Below are 13,020 nucleotides of genomic sequence, written 5' to 3'. Positions count from 1 at the left end.
TTGTCGAATATGTCATTTACAAATATATTCTCCCATTCTGTAGGAAACCTTTTTGTTTTGTTGATGATGTCATTTGCTGTACAAAAACTTCTTAGTTTGATGTAGTCCCATGAGTTCGTTTTTGCTTTTGTTTCCCTTTCTCAAGGAAATGGGTTCAGGAAGAAGTTGCTCATGCTTATATTCAGGAGATGTTTGCCTATGTTGTCTTCTAAGAGTTTTATGGTTTCATGACTTACATATAAGTCTTTAATCCACTTTGAGTTTACTTTTGTGTATGGAGTTAAACAATAATCCAGTTTCATTCTCTTGCATGTAGCTGTCTGGTTTTGCCAACACCAGCTGTTGAAGAGGCTGTCATTTCCCCATTGTGTGTTCATGGATCCTTTATCATATATTAATTGACCATGTATGGTTGGGTTTATATCAGGGCTCTCTAGTCTGTTCCATTGGTCTATGGGTCTGTTCTTGTGCCAGTACCAAATTGTCTTGATTACTGTGGCTTTGTAGTAGAGCTTAAAGTTGGGGAGTGTAATTCTCCCTGATTTATTTTTCTCAGGATTGCTTTGGCTATTCAAGGTCTTTTGTGGTTCCATATGAATTTTTAGGGCGATTTTCTCTAGTTCATTGAAGAATGCTGTTGGTATTTTGATAGGAATTGCAGTGAATCTATAGATTGCTTTAGGCAGGATGGCCCGTTTGACAATACTAATTCTTCGTATCCATGAGCGCGGGATGTGTTTCCAGTTATTGGTATCTTCTTTAATTTCTCTCATCAGTGTCTTGTAGTTTTCAGAGTATAGGTCTTTCACTTCCTTGGTAATCTTTATTCCTATGTATTTTATTCTTTTTTGATGCAATTGTGAATGGAATTGTTTTCCTGATTTCTCTCTCTGCTACTTCATTGTTAGTGTATAGGAATGCCACAGATTTCTGTGTATTAATTTTGTATCCTGCAACTTTGCTGAATTCAGATATTAGTTCTAGAGGGTTTGGACTGGATTTTTTAGGGATTTTTATGTACAATATCATGTCATCTGCAAACAGGGACAGTTTAACTTCTTCCTTGTCAATCTGGATGCCTTTTATTTCTTTGTGTTGTCTGATTGCCGTGGGTAGGACCGCCAGTACTATGTTGAATTGAAGTGGGGAAAGTGGGCATCCTTGTCTTCTTCCTGATCTTAAAGTAAAGCTTTCAGCTTCTCACTGTTAAGTAGAATTTTGGCTGTGGGTTTGTCTTTATTATGTTGAGGCACTTGCCCTCTACGCCCATTTTATTTAGTGTTTTTATCATGAATGGATGTTGAATTTTGTCAAATGCTTTTTCAGCATCTATGGAGATGATCATGTGTTTTTTGTCTTTCTTTTTGTTGATGTGGTGGATAATGTTAATGGATTTTTGAGTGTTGTACCATCCTTGCATCCCTGGAATAAATTCTATTTGATAATGATGGATGATCTTTTTTGATGTAGTTTTGAATTCAGTTTGCTAATATTTTGTTGAGTATTTTTGCATCTATGTTCATCAGGGTTATTGGTCTGTAATTTTCTTTTTTGTGTAGTGTCTTTGCCTTGTTTTGGTATTACAGTGATGCTAGCCTCGTAGAATGAGTTTGGAAGTATTCCCTCCTCTTTTATTCTTTGGAAAACTTTAAGGAGAAGGGGTACTAGGTCTTCACTAAATGTTTGATAAAATTCAGCAGTGAAGCCATCTGGTGCAGGGATTTTATTCTTAGGTAGGTTTTTGATTACCAATTCAGTTTCGTTGCTGGTAATTGGTCTGTTCAGATTTTCTCTTTTTTCCTTGGTCAGCCTTGGAAGGTTGTATTTTTCTAGAAAGTTGTCCATTTCTTCTAGGTTATCCTAGTTTGTTAGCATATAATTTTTCATAGTATTCTCTAATAATTCTTTGTATTTCTATGGTGTCTGTAGTGATTTTTCCTTTCTCATTTCTGGTTCTGTTTATGTGTGTGTAGACTCTCTTTTTTTCTTAATAAGTCTGGCTAGGGGTTTATCTATTTTGTTTATTTTCCTGAAGAACTAGCTCTTGTTTTCATTGATTCTTTCTATTATTTTATTCTTCTTTATTTTATTTATTTCTGCTCTAATCTTTATTATGTCCCTCCTCCTACTGACTTTGAGCCTCATTTGTTGTTCTTTTTTGAGTTTCATTAATAGTGAGTTTATACTGTGTACATGGGATTGTTCTTCTTTCCTGAGGTAGGCCTATACTGCAATATACTTTCCTCTTAGCACAGCCTTGGCTGCATCCCACAGATTTTTGCGGTCTTGTATTATTGTTCTCATTTGTCTCCATATATCGCTTGATCCCTGTTTTTATTTGGTTCATTAATCCACTGGTTATTTAGGAGCATGTTGTGAAGCCTCCATGTGTTTGTGGGATTTTTCATTTTCTTTGCGTAATTTATTTCTAGTGTCATAGCTTTGTGATCTGAGAAACTGGTTGGTACAATTTCAATATTTTTGAATTTACTGAGGCTCTTTTTGTGGCCTAGTATATGATCTATTCTTGAAAATGTTCCATGTGCACTTGAGAAGAATGTGTATTCTGCTGTTTTTGGGTGTAGAGTTCTGTAGATGTCTGTTAGGTCCATCTGTTCTATTGTGTTGTTCAGTGCCTCTGTCTCCTTATTTTCTGTCTTGTTGATCTGTCCTTCAGAGTGAGTAGAGTGTTGAAGTCTCCTTGAATGAATGCCGTGCATTCTAGTTCACCTTTTAATTCAGTTAGTATTTGTTTCACATATGTAGGTGTTCCTGTGTTGGGAGCATAGATATTTATAATGGTTATATCTTCTTGTTGGATTAACCCCTTTATCATTATGTAATGTCCTTCTTTGTTTCTTGTTACTTTCTTTGTTTTGAAGTCTCTTTTGTCTGATATAAGTACTGCAACTCCAGCTTTTTTCTCTCTGTTAGTTGCATGAAATATCTTTTTCCATCCCTTTACTTTTAATCTGTGTATGTCTTTGGGTTTAAAGTGAGTCTCTTGTAGGCAGCATATAGTTGGGTCTTGTTTTTTGTGTGTGTTATTGTTGTTGTTGTCATTAATTTACAATTACATGAAGAACATTATGTTTACTAGGCTCCCCCCTTCACCAAGTCCCCCCACAAACCCCATTACAGTCACTGTCCATCAGTGTAGTAAGATGCTATAGAATCACTACTTGTCTTTTCTATGTTGTACAGCCCTCCCCATGCCCCGTCCCCGTATTATACATCCTAATTGTAATGCCCCGTTTCTTTTTCCCCACCCTTATCCCTCCCTTCCCACCCATCTACCCCAGTCCTTTCCCCTTTGGTAACTTAGTCCATTCTTGGGTTCTGTGATTCTGCTGCTGTTTTGTTCCTTCTGTTTTTCTTTGTTCTTATACTCCACATATGAGTGAAATCATTTGGTACTTGTCTTTCTCCACCTGGCTAATTTCACTGAGCATAATAGCCTCTAGCTCCATCCATGTTGTTGCAAATGGTAGGATTTGTTTTCTTCTTATGGCTGAATAATATTCCATTGTGGATATGTACCACATCTTTATGCATTGGTCTACCAGGTCTTGTTCTTTTATCCATTCAGTGACTCTATGTCTTTTGATTGGTGCATTCAGTCCATTTACATTTAGGGTGATTATCGATAGGTATGTACTTATTGCCATTGCTGGCTTTAGATTCATGGTTACCAAAGGTTCAAGGTTAATTTCCTTGCTATCTAAGAGTCTAACTTAACTCACTTACTATAACTGTTACGAACACAATCTAAAGGTTCTTTTCTGTTTCTCCTCTTTTTCCTTCCTCCTCCATTGTTTATATATTAGGTTTCGTATTGTTTTTTTTTGTCTATCCCTTGATGTAGTTTGGGGATAGTTAATTTAATTTCTTATTTGCTTAGTAATTAGCTGTTCTACCTTCTTTACTGTGGTATTATTTCCTCTGGTGGCAGCTTTTAAACCTTAGGAACACTTCCATCTATAGCAGTCCCTCCAAAATAGACTGTAGAGATTCTTTGTGGGAGGTAAATTCTCTCAGCTTTTGCTTATCTGGAAGTTGTTTAATCCCTCCTTCAAATTTAAATGGTGATCTTGCCGGATAAAGTAATCTTGGTTCCAGGCCCTTCTACTTCATTGCATTAAATATATATACCACTCTCTTGTGGCCTGTAAGTTTTCTGTTGAGAAGTCTGATGTTAGCCTGATGGGCTCTCCTTGTATGTGACCTTATTTCTCTCTCTGGCTGCTTTTAATGGTCTGTCCATATCCTTGATCTTTGCCAATTTTATTACTATATGTCTTGATGTTGTCTTCCTTGGGTCCTTTGTGTTGGGAGATCTGTCGATCTCCATGATCTGAGAGACTATCTCCTTCCCCAGATTGGGGAAGTTTTCAGCAACTACCTCCTCAAAGACACTTTCTATCCCTTTCTCTCTCTTTTCTTCTTGTATCCTTATGATGTGAATTCTGTTTGGATTGGTCACAGAGTTCTCTCAATATTCTTTCATTCTTAGAGATCCTTTTTTCTCTCTGTGCCTCAGCTTCTTTGTATTCATCTTCTCCAGTTTCTGTTTCATTTATCATGTCCTCTACCATATCCAACCTGCTTTTAAAACCCGCCTTCGTGCTCTTCAACGATCAGATCTCCGACCTGAATTCATTCCTGAGTTCTTGGATATCTTTTCCTACCTCCATTAGCATGTTGATGATTTTTATTTTGAACTCCCTTTCAGGAAGATTCATAAGGTCCATGTCATTTAAATATATCTCTAGATTTATATTAATTTTACTCTGGACCAGTTTCCTTTGGCGTTTCATATTTGTATGTGGTGCCCTCTAGTGTCCAGAAGCTCTACTCTCTGGAGCTGCTCAGCCCCTGAAGCAATGTCAGGGGTCGCAGGGGAGCGGTATTGGTGCCTGGGGGGAGGAAAGAGCTGGTCCCTGCTTCCCGGCTGCTATGCCTGTCTCCACTGCCTGCACCAGTGCACAGGTATAAGCTTTTGTCCCAGAGCAGCCAGATATGAATCCCTGCTTTCCACAAGCAGCTGGAATCTCAGTCTCTCCAGGAATTCTGCCTGTATTAACTTTCCAACCCCATAATCACATGAATATCTTGAAAGCACCATGAATGTAGGTTTGTGTTCCCAGAGATCTCCGGAGCTAGGTATTCAGCAGTCCCAAGCCTCCCGCTCCCTCCTTGTTCCGTTTCTCTTCCTCCTGCCGGTGAGCTGGGGTGGGGGAAGGGCTCGGGTCCTGCCGGGCCACAGCTTTGGTACATTACCCTGTTCCATGAGGTCTGCTCTTTTCTCCAGGTGTATGCAGTCTGGCGCCGTCCTCTTTCCTATTCCTCTTTCAGGATTAGTTCCACCAACTATATTTTCTAATTGTATACGGTTTTAGGAGGAAGCCTCAGTTTCTCCTCTCATGCCTCCATCTTTGAGTTCATTGGTTTTTTTAAAAAAACTCAGTGATAAAGCACAGGCCATAATTTTTTCTTTTTTTAATGTTACAAGTTAGGAATCAGCTAGAAATCCTGGATTAAATTCAAGATGCTTATTGGTTTAGAAATCTTAAAAATGCCAAAAATTAAGAAAATTTTTTAAAAAGTCTAATAGATGGAAAAATATGCAAGTGTTTTGGGTAAAGTAGTCAAGACCACAGTTTATCCTTGTTTGAGTTGAGTTACCTTAGTCATTTGACCAAGAATCACTAAATTATTCCATTTTCTTATATGAATACAGGAATCTTTCATCCTGCCTTGGCTACTGAGTTTCCGTAGTTTCTAGGCTAACCATAGTACAGCTGTCCTGTTCCTGGCTATGACAGTAGGCCAGTTAGCACACTTTCCCTAGTGATATGTTTTCACCAATGGTTGAATTAGTTTATGGAATGATTCCAAATTTATTTTTATTCTTTGGCACATATTTTCATACCAAGATGTTTGTCCCCTGAGTTTTATGTAATCTCTTTTTTTGCTATACTAGTCCTTGCTTAATTATGTGCAGGGCAAGCAATTAACCTATTATTGACTCAGTGTTTTTAAATATATTCTTTGCTATTTGGGAACCTGATTTTGAGAAGACATAAGCCCCAATGTGATATACATGTTTCCTTGGGTGTGTAAATTAAAAGGTTAATCTTGTTATTCAGACTAAATAGCATTTTATTATTGAGGAATTAATAAGACATTGCTTCGGGTTGGGAAACTTAACTGGAGTAGTAATTTAGTTTGAGTCATTGATGCTGCCTTATAAATATATTTTAAAAAATCATTAGATCTATTAAATTCATTTAAAAATAAATATTTTTATATTTACAAACCTGTCACAACTCACTTTCCTTAACTTTATATGCTGATTATGAACAAATTCATGTGTAACACATTCAGGATCATCCCCTATGATGAATTCTTTCAGATCTACTTCTTGTTTTTCAAGAGACCCAACTTGGTTCAATTTAGCATTTCTATGATTACATAGTTGATTATCTGTTTTCTTCCACAGAGCCCAACTCCAAGATGATTTCCTGTTGTTCAGTTAATTAGAGAAGCATCATTTTTCTTTGTAGTTTTAGAAAACAGCTAGGACCAGAAGGTGAAGGTCATAGGAACATAGATTTGAATATTCAGTATAAAGAAGACCATTCTAATAATTAGTTATGTCTGATAATGGGGCTGATACCTCAAGAAATAACATGTGTTTCCTAAACGGCCTTGTTCAAAGGACTCAGCTATTGTCTTCTGTTGTATGTTATAGGAGGCATTTCTGCATTGGGAATAAAGTTTAATTTTAAGGTCCCTTCTAGTCATATCTTTTGACTTTTTTTATGGTGGTATATAGCTGGTAGATAGAAAAATAACATTGGTGTTACTTGGGACCAATATTCTACATAGATATCTTAATGTGATTCTGAATGTAATATTTAGCTATGTAATTGATTAGCTAATGAAATTACTAAACACATATTAAAGGTATCTGAGTCTATTCCATACATGTTTTCACTGAGTTTAATTTCAAGATACCTTGTCATTTCCAGATATTACTGAGTCTTTATGAAAAGCAATTTGACATAAGCAAACTTACTTTAAATTTTTTTCACCTTTTTTTTCCCACCTTTTTTTAAAGGGTAAAGGTTTTCTTCTTAAAATGCAAAACATTGTTTTATGGTTGGTTTACAATTATGACTGCTCACATAGAATGATATTGTTACAGTAGCTTTAACTATAATGGATGTTAGATGAGTTATAAAAGTTGGTAACTGCAGAATATTTCATGCACATAAGTAAGTTTGGAAAAATGAGAATTGTTGAGGGTCTTTAAAAGGAAATACTTAGCTTTATAATGATTCCTATTTTAAATTCACTGGCAGTTTGCAGAGGGTAATAATCTCAATTTCAAATGTTTGGTGGGGAGTAATTATTTAGGCTATCAATCTGGTTTATTAAGGGAAATGCCATGTAAATGCGTTTTCTTGAAACATTTTAAATGCCTTAGTACTGACATATGTGTTCCCATATGTCAGTATGTCAGGAAACCACAAATACCCTGTTAGAAAAATGATGTAAAATAGTGGCTTTACTTCTAAGTTGAACCTGAAAAATTTTGGGCTGTAGTTGAAAATTGTTACTGTAGTTACTTCCAGCTGAGATAATGAACTACATGTAAAACTGTATAGCCATGTGTGCATATGCACACCCCCCCAAATTAATTACTAGAACATATAAACAAAGAATATAAAAGAAATAAAGTGATAAATTAGACTTAATTAAAGTTAAAAGTGTTTGATCTTCAAAAGACACCATAAAGCAAAGGCAAACCGTAGACTGGGAGAAAAGTATTTGCAACACACATATATCAGACAAAGGAGTTGTATCTAGAATAAATAAGGAAGTCTTACAACTCAGTAATAGGAAGACAACAACCCAATTTTTGAAAAACAGGAGATCTGTATAGACTTTTCATCACAGATATCCGAATGGCCAATTGGCACATGAAAAGGTGCCCAGCCTCATTAGTCCTGGTAGAGATTAAACCACAACAAAATGGCACTACACACCCATTAGACTGGCTAACATTAAAAAGACTAACCCTACTAAGTGTCAAAATTATAATTAATAGTACTAGTTCCCAACTTTTATAAGTCTGCTTCTGTGTTTGTTTAGTTTATATAGAAGCACTTTATACTTAAATTTATTTTCCAGTTTTTGCTCTACTAGGTTGATTTCCATTATTATTTTCTTTTATCTCAATGTACTGTATGTAATTAAAGTCCAAACACCAAAGTTGTTCTCAGACATATTCCCTCATCCCCATCACCATTAAGATTCTTATATACGATTTATAATGAATATGTGATATGCAAGAAGTAACTCGAGTTTATGTTTTTATTTTAAAGTCCTTTGCAACTGTGTAATCCTATTCTTGATGGTAGTTTGTTTCCCTAATGGACTACCTGCCTATGAGCCACACAGTTCTGACTTTTTTCAAAACAAGAAATATGATATTATGGATCATCTAACTTGCCAAGGGAGAGAGATGTCAGGGCAGCATATGGCAAATCTGAGTTTTTGCCCTGAGTTGAAAATACCATTTAAGGTCTTAGAGTCCAGCCTCCCATTCAAGGCACAATTTCCTTCACCAATATCCCAAGAAGGTAGTCATCCAGCCTCAACTCAACACGCTTGGGTTCACAATTTCATTACTCATAACCAGAATTACCAGAAAATTAGAAATCTAGCCTTCTCTCAATTTAATTAGTCCTGATCCTGATTTCTATAATTGTTAAAATTCTATTAAGCATTTTAAGCTGCAGCTATGGAGAACATATTTCTCTTAACCCAAGATGCTTTTTATACATACCTCAATCTATGAAGAACAGTCCTTTGGGAATTGTTTTATAATTTTTCAAATACTAAGAGTTCCCTGACTTTCTCTACTATTTGTTTAAAACCAGCTTTTGTGTTTTCAGGTTATAAGGACACTGGTCATTGATTTAGGGCCCACACTAATTTAGTGTGACCTCATTTTAACCTGATTACATAAGCAAAGAACCTATTTCCAAATAATCACATTCAGAGGTACTAAGGATTAGGACTTGAACTCTCTTTTGGGGAGGCACAGTTTAACCCATAATACCATGTAACTCAGGCACTGGACTTGTGGCAAAAGAATATTTAGATGATAGGACATTTCATGCCTGTTACATCTTTTATTGTCAAAAATTTTACTATTAAAACAGCTAAGTTCAATCTTCATCAGGAAGCAGATCATTCTTTTAAAGCATTATTCATTGGCAAAGATACCACAATGAACTTTTTTAGTTCAGTAATTTGTTAAATCTTTACTGCTTAGAGAATGAGAGGGATTGCTTCAAAGTGGCTTCCCTAAAAGAACCAGAATAACACAACAGACAAAAAGCTTGAAACTGACCCATACAGCCTGTTCATTGAGAAAAATGGATGGACTCTCCCCTGGCAGAGAGCAGAGAAAGGCTTTGAAATTCTGGTTTTCTCAGAGGGCTAATTTGAATGCTTGTGAAACAAAGAAAACTTGCACAAATAAGTAACTTGGCTGCACTAAGTGAACATCACCACCTCTTAAGCTTGTCAGCTGCACAATGGGAAACTAAAGCTATGGAATAATGAATTTGTAATGATTAAGATATTCTGTATTCTAAGAACAGTATTTGATAAATCGCCCAGTCTGAGTTTTATACAAATGTGTTGAATAAAATAATTTTAAATGATCTCCTAATACTGCCTAATTATTGATCCTTGCTGGGGGAGGAAGGCTGGGTTTGCCAACTCTGCCACCTTGTGATATCATTCCCCAAAACGCTTGGTATTTTAAAATCAAACTTCGGCATCAAGCATAATACAACATGATATTGTGATATTGTCAGTAGCATTTTTTTTCCTTTAGAAAATTGTGTTCAAAAGTAAGCAAAATGCACTATCATGGAAAGTAATTGATTATAAGCAGAGTTACCAGAGCATATTTTAAAGTTGTTTATGGTTATTCTATATTTACTTAGCTGTTAGGGTCTAATGTGAAGACATTACTTCTCCATTAAAACCTCAGTGATAGATACATAACAAGTATCTGGAAAAGACGTGTACAATCTTGAATAAGAATTAGTCAGTTGTACATTCAGTTGCAATGATTAACTTAACAAATACAAATGTTCATACATGTGGAAGCATATCTATTAGGTAATCCCAAAGAAGTTAAAATGGGTATATAGATTTTAATTTTGATGGTTATTGTCAATAAATTTATAGTTTATATCAGTGTATACTGCTACTAACAATTTATGAGAGGCAAATATATTTTTAGTTCATTTATTAACTAGTTATGCATTTAACAACATTACTACTATACTGTGTTAAGGCCTCAAACATTATGCTGGCTAGTTGAAAATGTTCTCATGCATCTACTTGTTCTTCCCTCCAGTGTCAGCTCTTAGCACTGATATATTGTATAAATTTGGTTGTTTATTTGTTAAATGAAATCCTCTTTTAACTTTTTTCCTTCCTTCCCTTATTTAATGTTAGAGAATAAATCCTCTATTCTTTTTTTCTTTATTGGATCTAGGGATAGAGAAAGGTGGAATGTAAAGGAGACAGTACTAAGTTAGTGAGTAATAGGACTAGGTTAAAAGAACTAAGGAATAGGTTGGTAATAGAAAGTTAGAAGTTTTCATTGAGTTATTATTTGTGAATAATATCTATTATTTAATGAGCACTACTTATATGTCAGACATTGTTGTAAACATTCCACATGAACTATCTCATTTAATCCTTACAGTTGCCTTCTCAGGTAGGAATCACTATTTTCCCCCATTCAGATGAGGAAACTAAGGCCTTGAGGGGCTAAGTAATTTCCCGAAGGTCATTTCTAGTAAAGGGATTCAAAGTTTGGGATCTTCTATGCTGCTTACCAACTGAGAGAATATATGTTAACATAACCAGTTAGAACTTATATTTATTGAGCATTTGTTAAAGTTAAGGCATTTTCATAAGTGCTTTGTATATATATTATATAGTCCTCATAACTACTCGTGATGTACATTCTAGTATTACCCTCCTCTTTCACACAAGCAGATTGAAGCTCAGAGGGTTAGAAAACTTCACCCATGTCACCTGGCTATGAGAGCTAGGATTGAAAACCAGGCAGTCTAGCTAAAGAGTCCACACTTACTGCAAATTATGAAAAGCTCGCTGGCTCTGGGCATCAAAAAATGTAGATCTGGATTTGTGTCCCAGCTTTGTCATGAGTGAATTCTTGAGGTAAAAAAGAATTTTACCTCTCTGGAATTCTGTTCCCTCAGATGTGAAAGGAGGGCATTGGTTTTTTGGATAATTCCTGAGGCCCTTCTAACATTTTAGAATTCCTTGGATGAAAAAGGGTCTGCTTTTTCTGATCAGTTATGAAGGTCAGTCCTAGACTTTACTAGCTATGTTATCCCACGGCCTCTGGGCTTATACTCAGAAAATGCTCAACTGCTACAATTCAATACATCACCCTTTCCCAGTACATCAGGTGCCTTTGCAGCTGTACTGAACAGGGTTCTGTGCCCCAGTGCATATTGCCATTTGAGAGCTGTTCATAAGGAGATATCATATGACCCCACTGCACATATGGATGGAACCACATAAAGGAAAAAAAGCTCTTAAATTAGAAACAGTTGAAATCAGTTGATACATATATGTGTGTGTGTGTATGATCTCTTGGTAAGTTAAAAAAAAAAACTTAGTTACATTGTAAAGTGCATATATTTTCTCAACAACTCATTTCATCATCAAGCTTGCCCTGCTAAAGGTCTGTTGCACAGATTTGTAGCCAAGTATTTGAGGTAGATATTTTTTGTCAACATTTCACAAAATAGGGAAACACTCAGGCATTTTGCTGGCACCAATCATTAAGTATTCTGAGCCTCCTCTTCTTGCTGGTACTGAAGGCAGATTCAACTAAAATACTTTAAAACTAAAAGTTGAAGACTCTGTACTGTCATGCTTCCTTTTCCTTTTAGGTACGTGCCATACTTTATGACTTTAACCCACGAATTCTACAAGTAGATGTTAAGCCCTGTAGTTGTGATTTTCTTTTTCCCTTCAGTGTGTTTCCCGTGGTCTTTTCCCCCTTCCTCTAACACCTCATGCCATCATTTCCCATCTCTGCTACCCATGCGCTCAGGCATGTGCACACATCACTCGGTATGTGTAGTTCCAGGTTCTTGTCACTTGGATGCAGAAGCCTAAATAATAACAAGTTAAAATACATATTCATAAATGAACATGAACTATCATGAAATTGTTTAACTTCAAATGAGGAAGGATGGAAATAAAAACAAGATCCTTTCCATCTACTTCTGCACATTTCAAGGGTCTAAAGTTAGGCTGGATTCTATTGCACAGAAACATTTGAATTACCTGGCTTCTTTATGTACTTACTTTAAAAAATTATGTTTCCCCAAACCATACTAAATATAACATGATACGGTATTTAAAATTGATTTTAGAAGGAGAAAATTAAAGTGGGTCTTAAGTTCAGTTATTGAACATGCTAAGAAGTAAAACTTTCAACCATGATATCTAGAATTTTCTACTCGCAGGTTGTTATCAGGAGTTACTTTTCCTGTTGGCCTGTTTGTTTGACCTGTTGTAGACAATGCACATTGGTTGGAGTCCTCATCTGTGAGCATAGTAGAGCACCTTGTCTTGCTATGAAATCCTACACAAGTCTTTCTGAAAATCTTTGCTTGTTCTACCTATGCTGCTGAGTTCCCCCAAATTCTTTGGAACTAAAAGTGAGATTTTAGTAAAGCACTCTTGAGTTTCTTTGAAGGAAAAGCAATGGAAGACTTGTGCAGCTTTTGCAGCCACTTACATTAAGTATGTTCTTTCCCTCTTCTCTAAGCAACTTACATAGAAATGGAACTTTTTTTATTACGTCTGGCTACAATCAAAAGCAAACACTGTGCTTTTCCTTTAATACACACATAGTGCTCACTCTCTTTGATA

The 13,020-nt window shown here is 35.9% G+C and overlaps 1 protein-coding gene across 1 annotated transcript in view; it reads left to right on the top strand.

The window, feature by feature from the left end:
• Positions 1–13,020, top strand: part of NECTIN3 (nectin cell adhesion molecule 3) — a 138,196-nt gene that overhangs the window by 101,257 nt on the left and 23,919 nt on the right. The gene's annotated exons all lie outside the window — the stretch shown is intronic.

The sequence above is a fragment of the Manis javanica genome, chromosome 3 (assembly GCF_040802235.1).
Source record: "Manis javanica isolate MJ-LG chromosome 3, MJ_LKY, whole genome shotgun sequence".
Lineage (NCBI taxonomy): Eukaryota > Metazoa > Chordata > Mammalia > Pholidota > Manidae > Manis > Manis javanica.
Note: the sequence above shows the minus strand (reverse complement) of the source record. Positions and strands in the feature narration are given on the sequence as shown.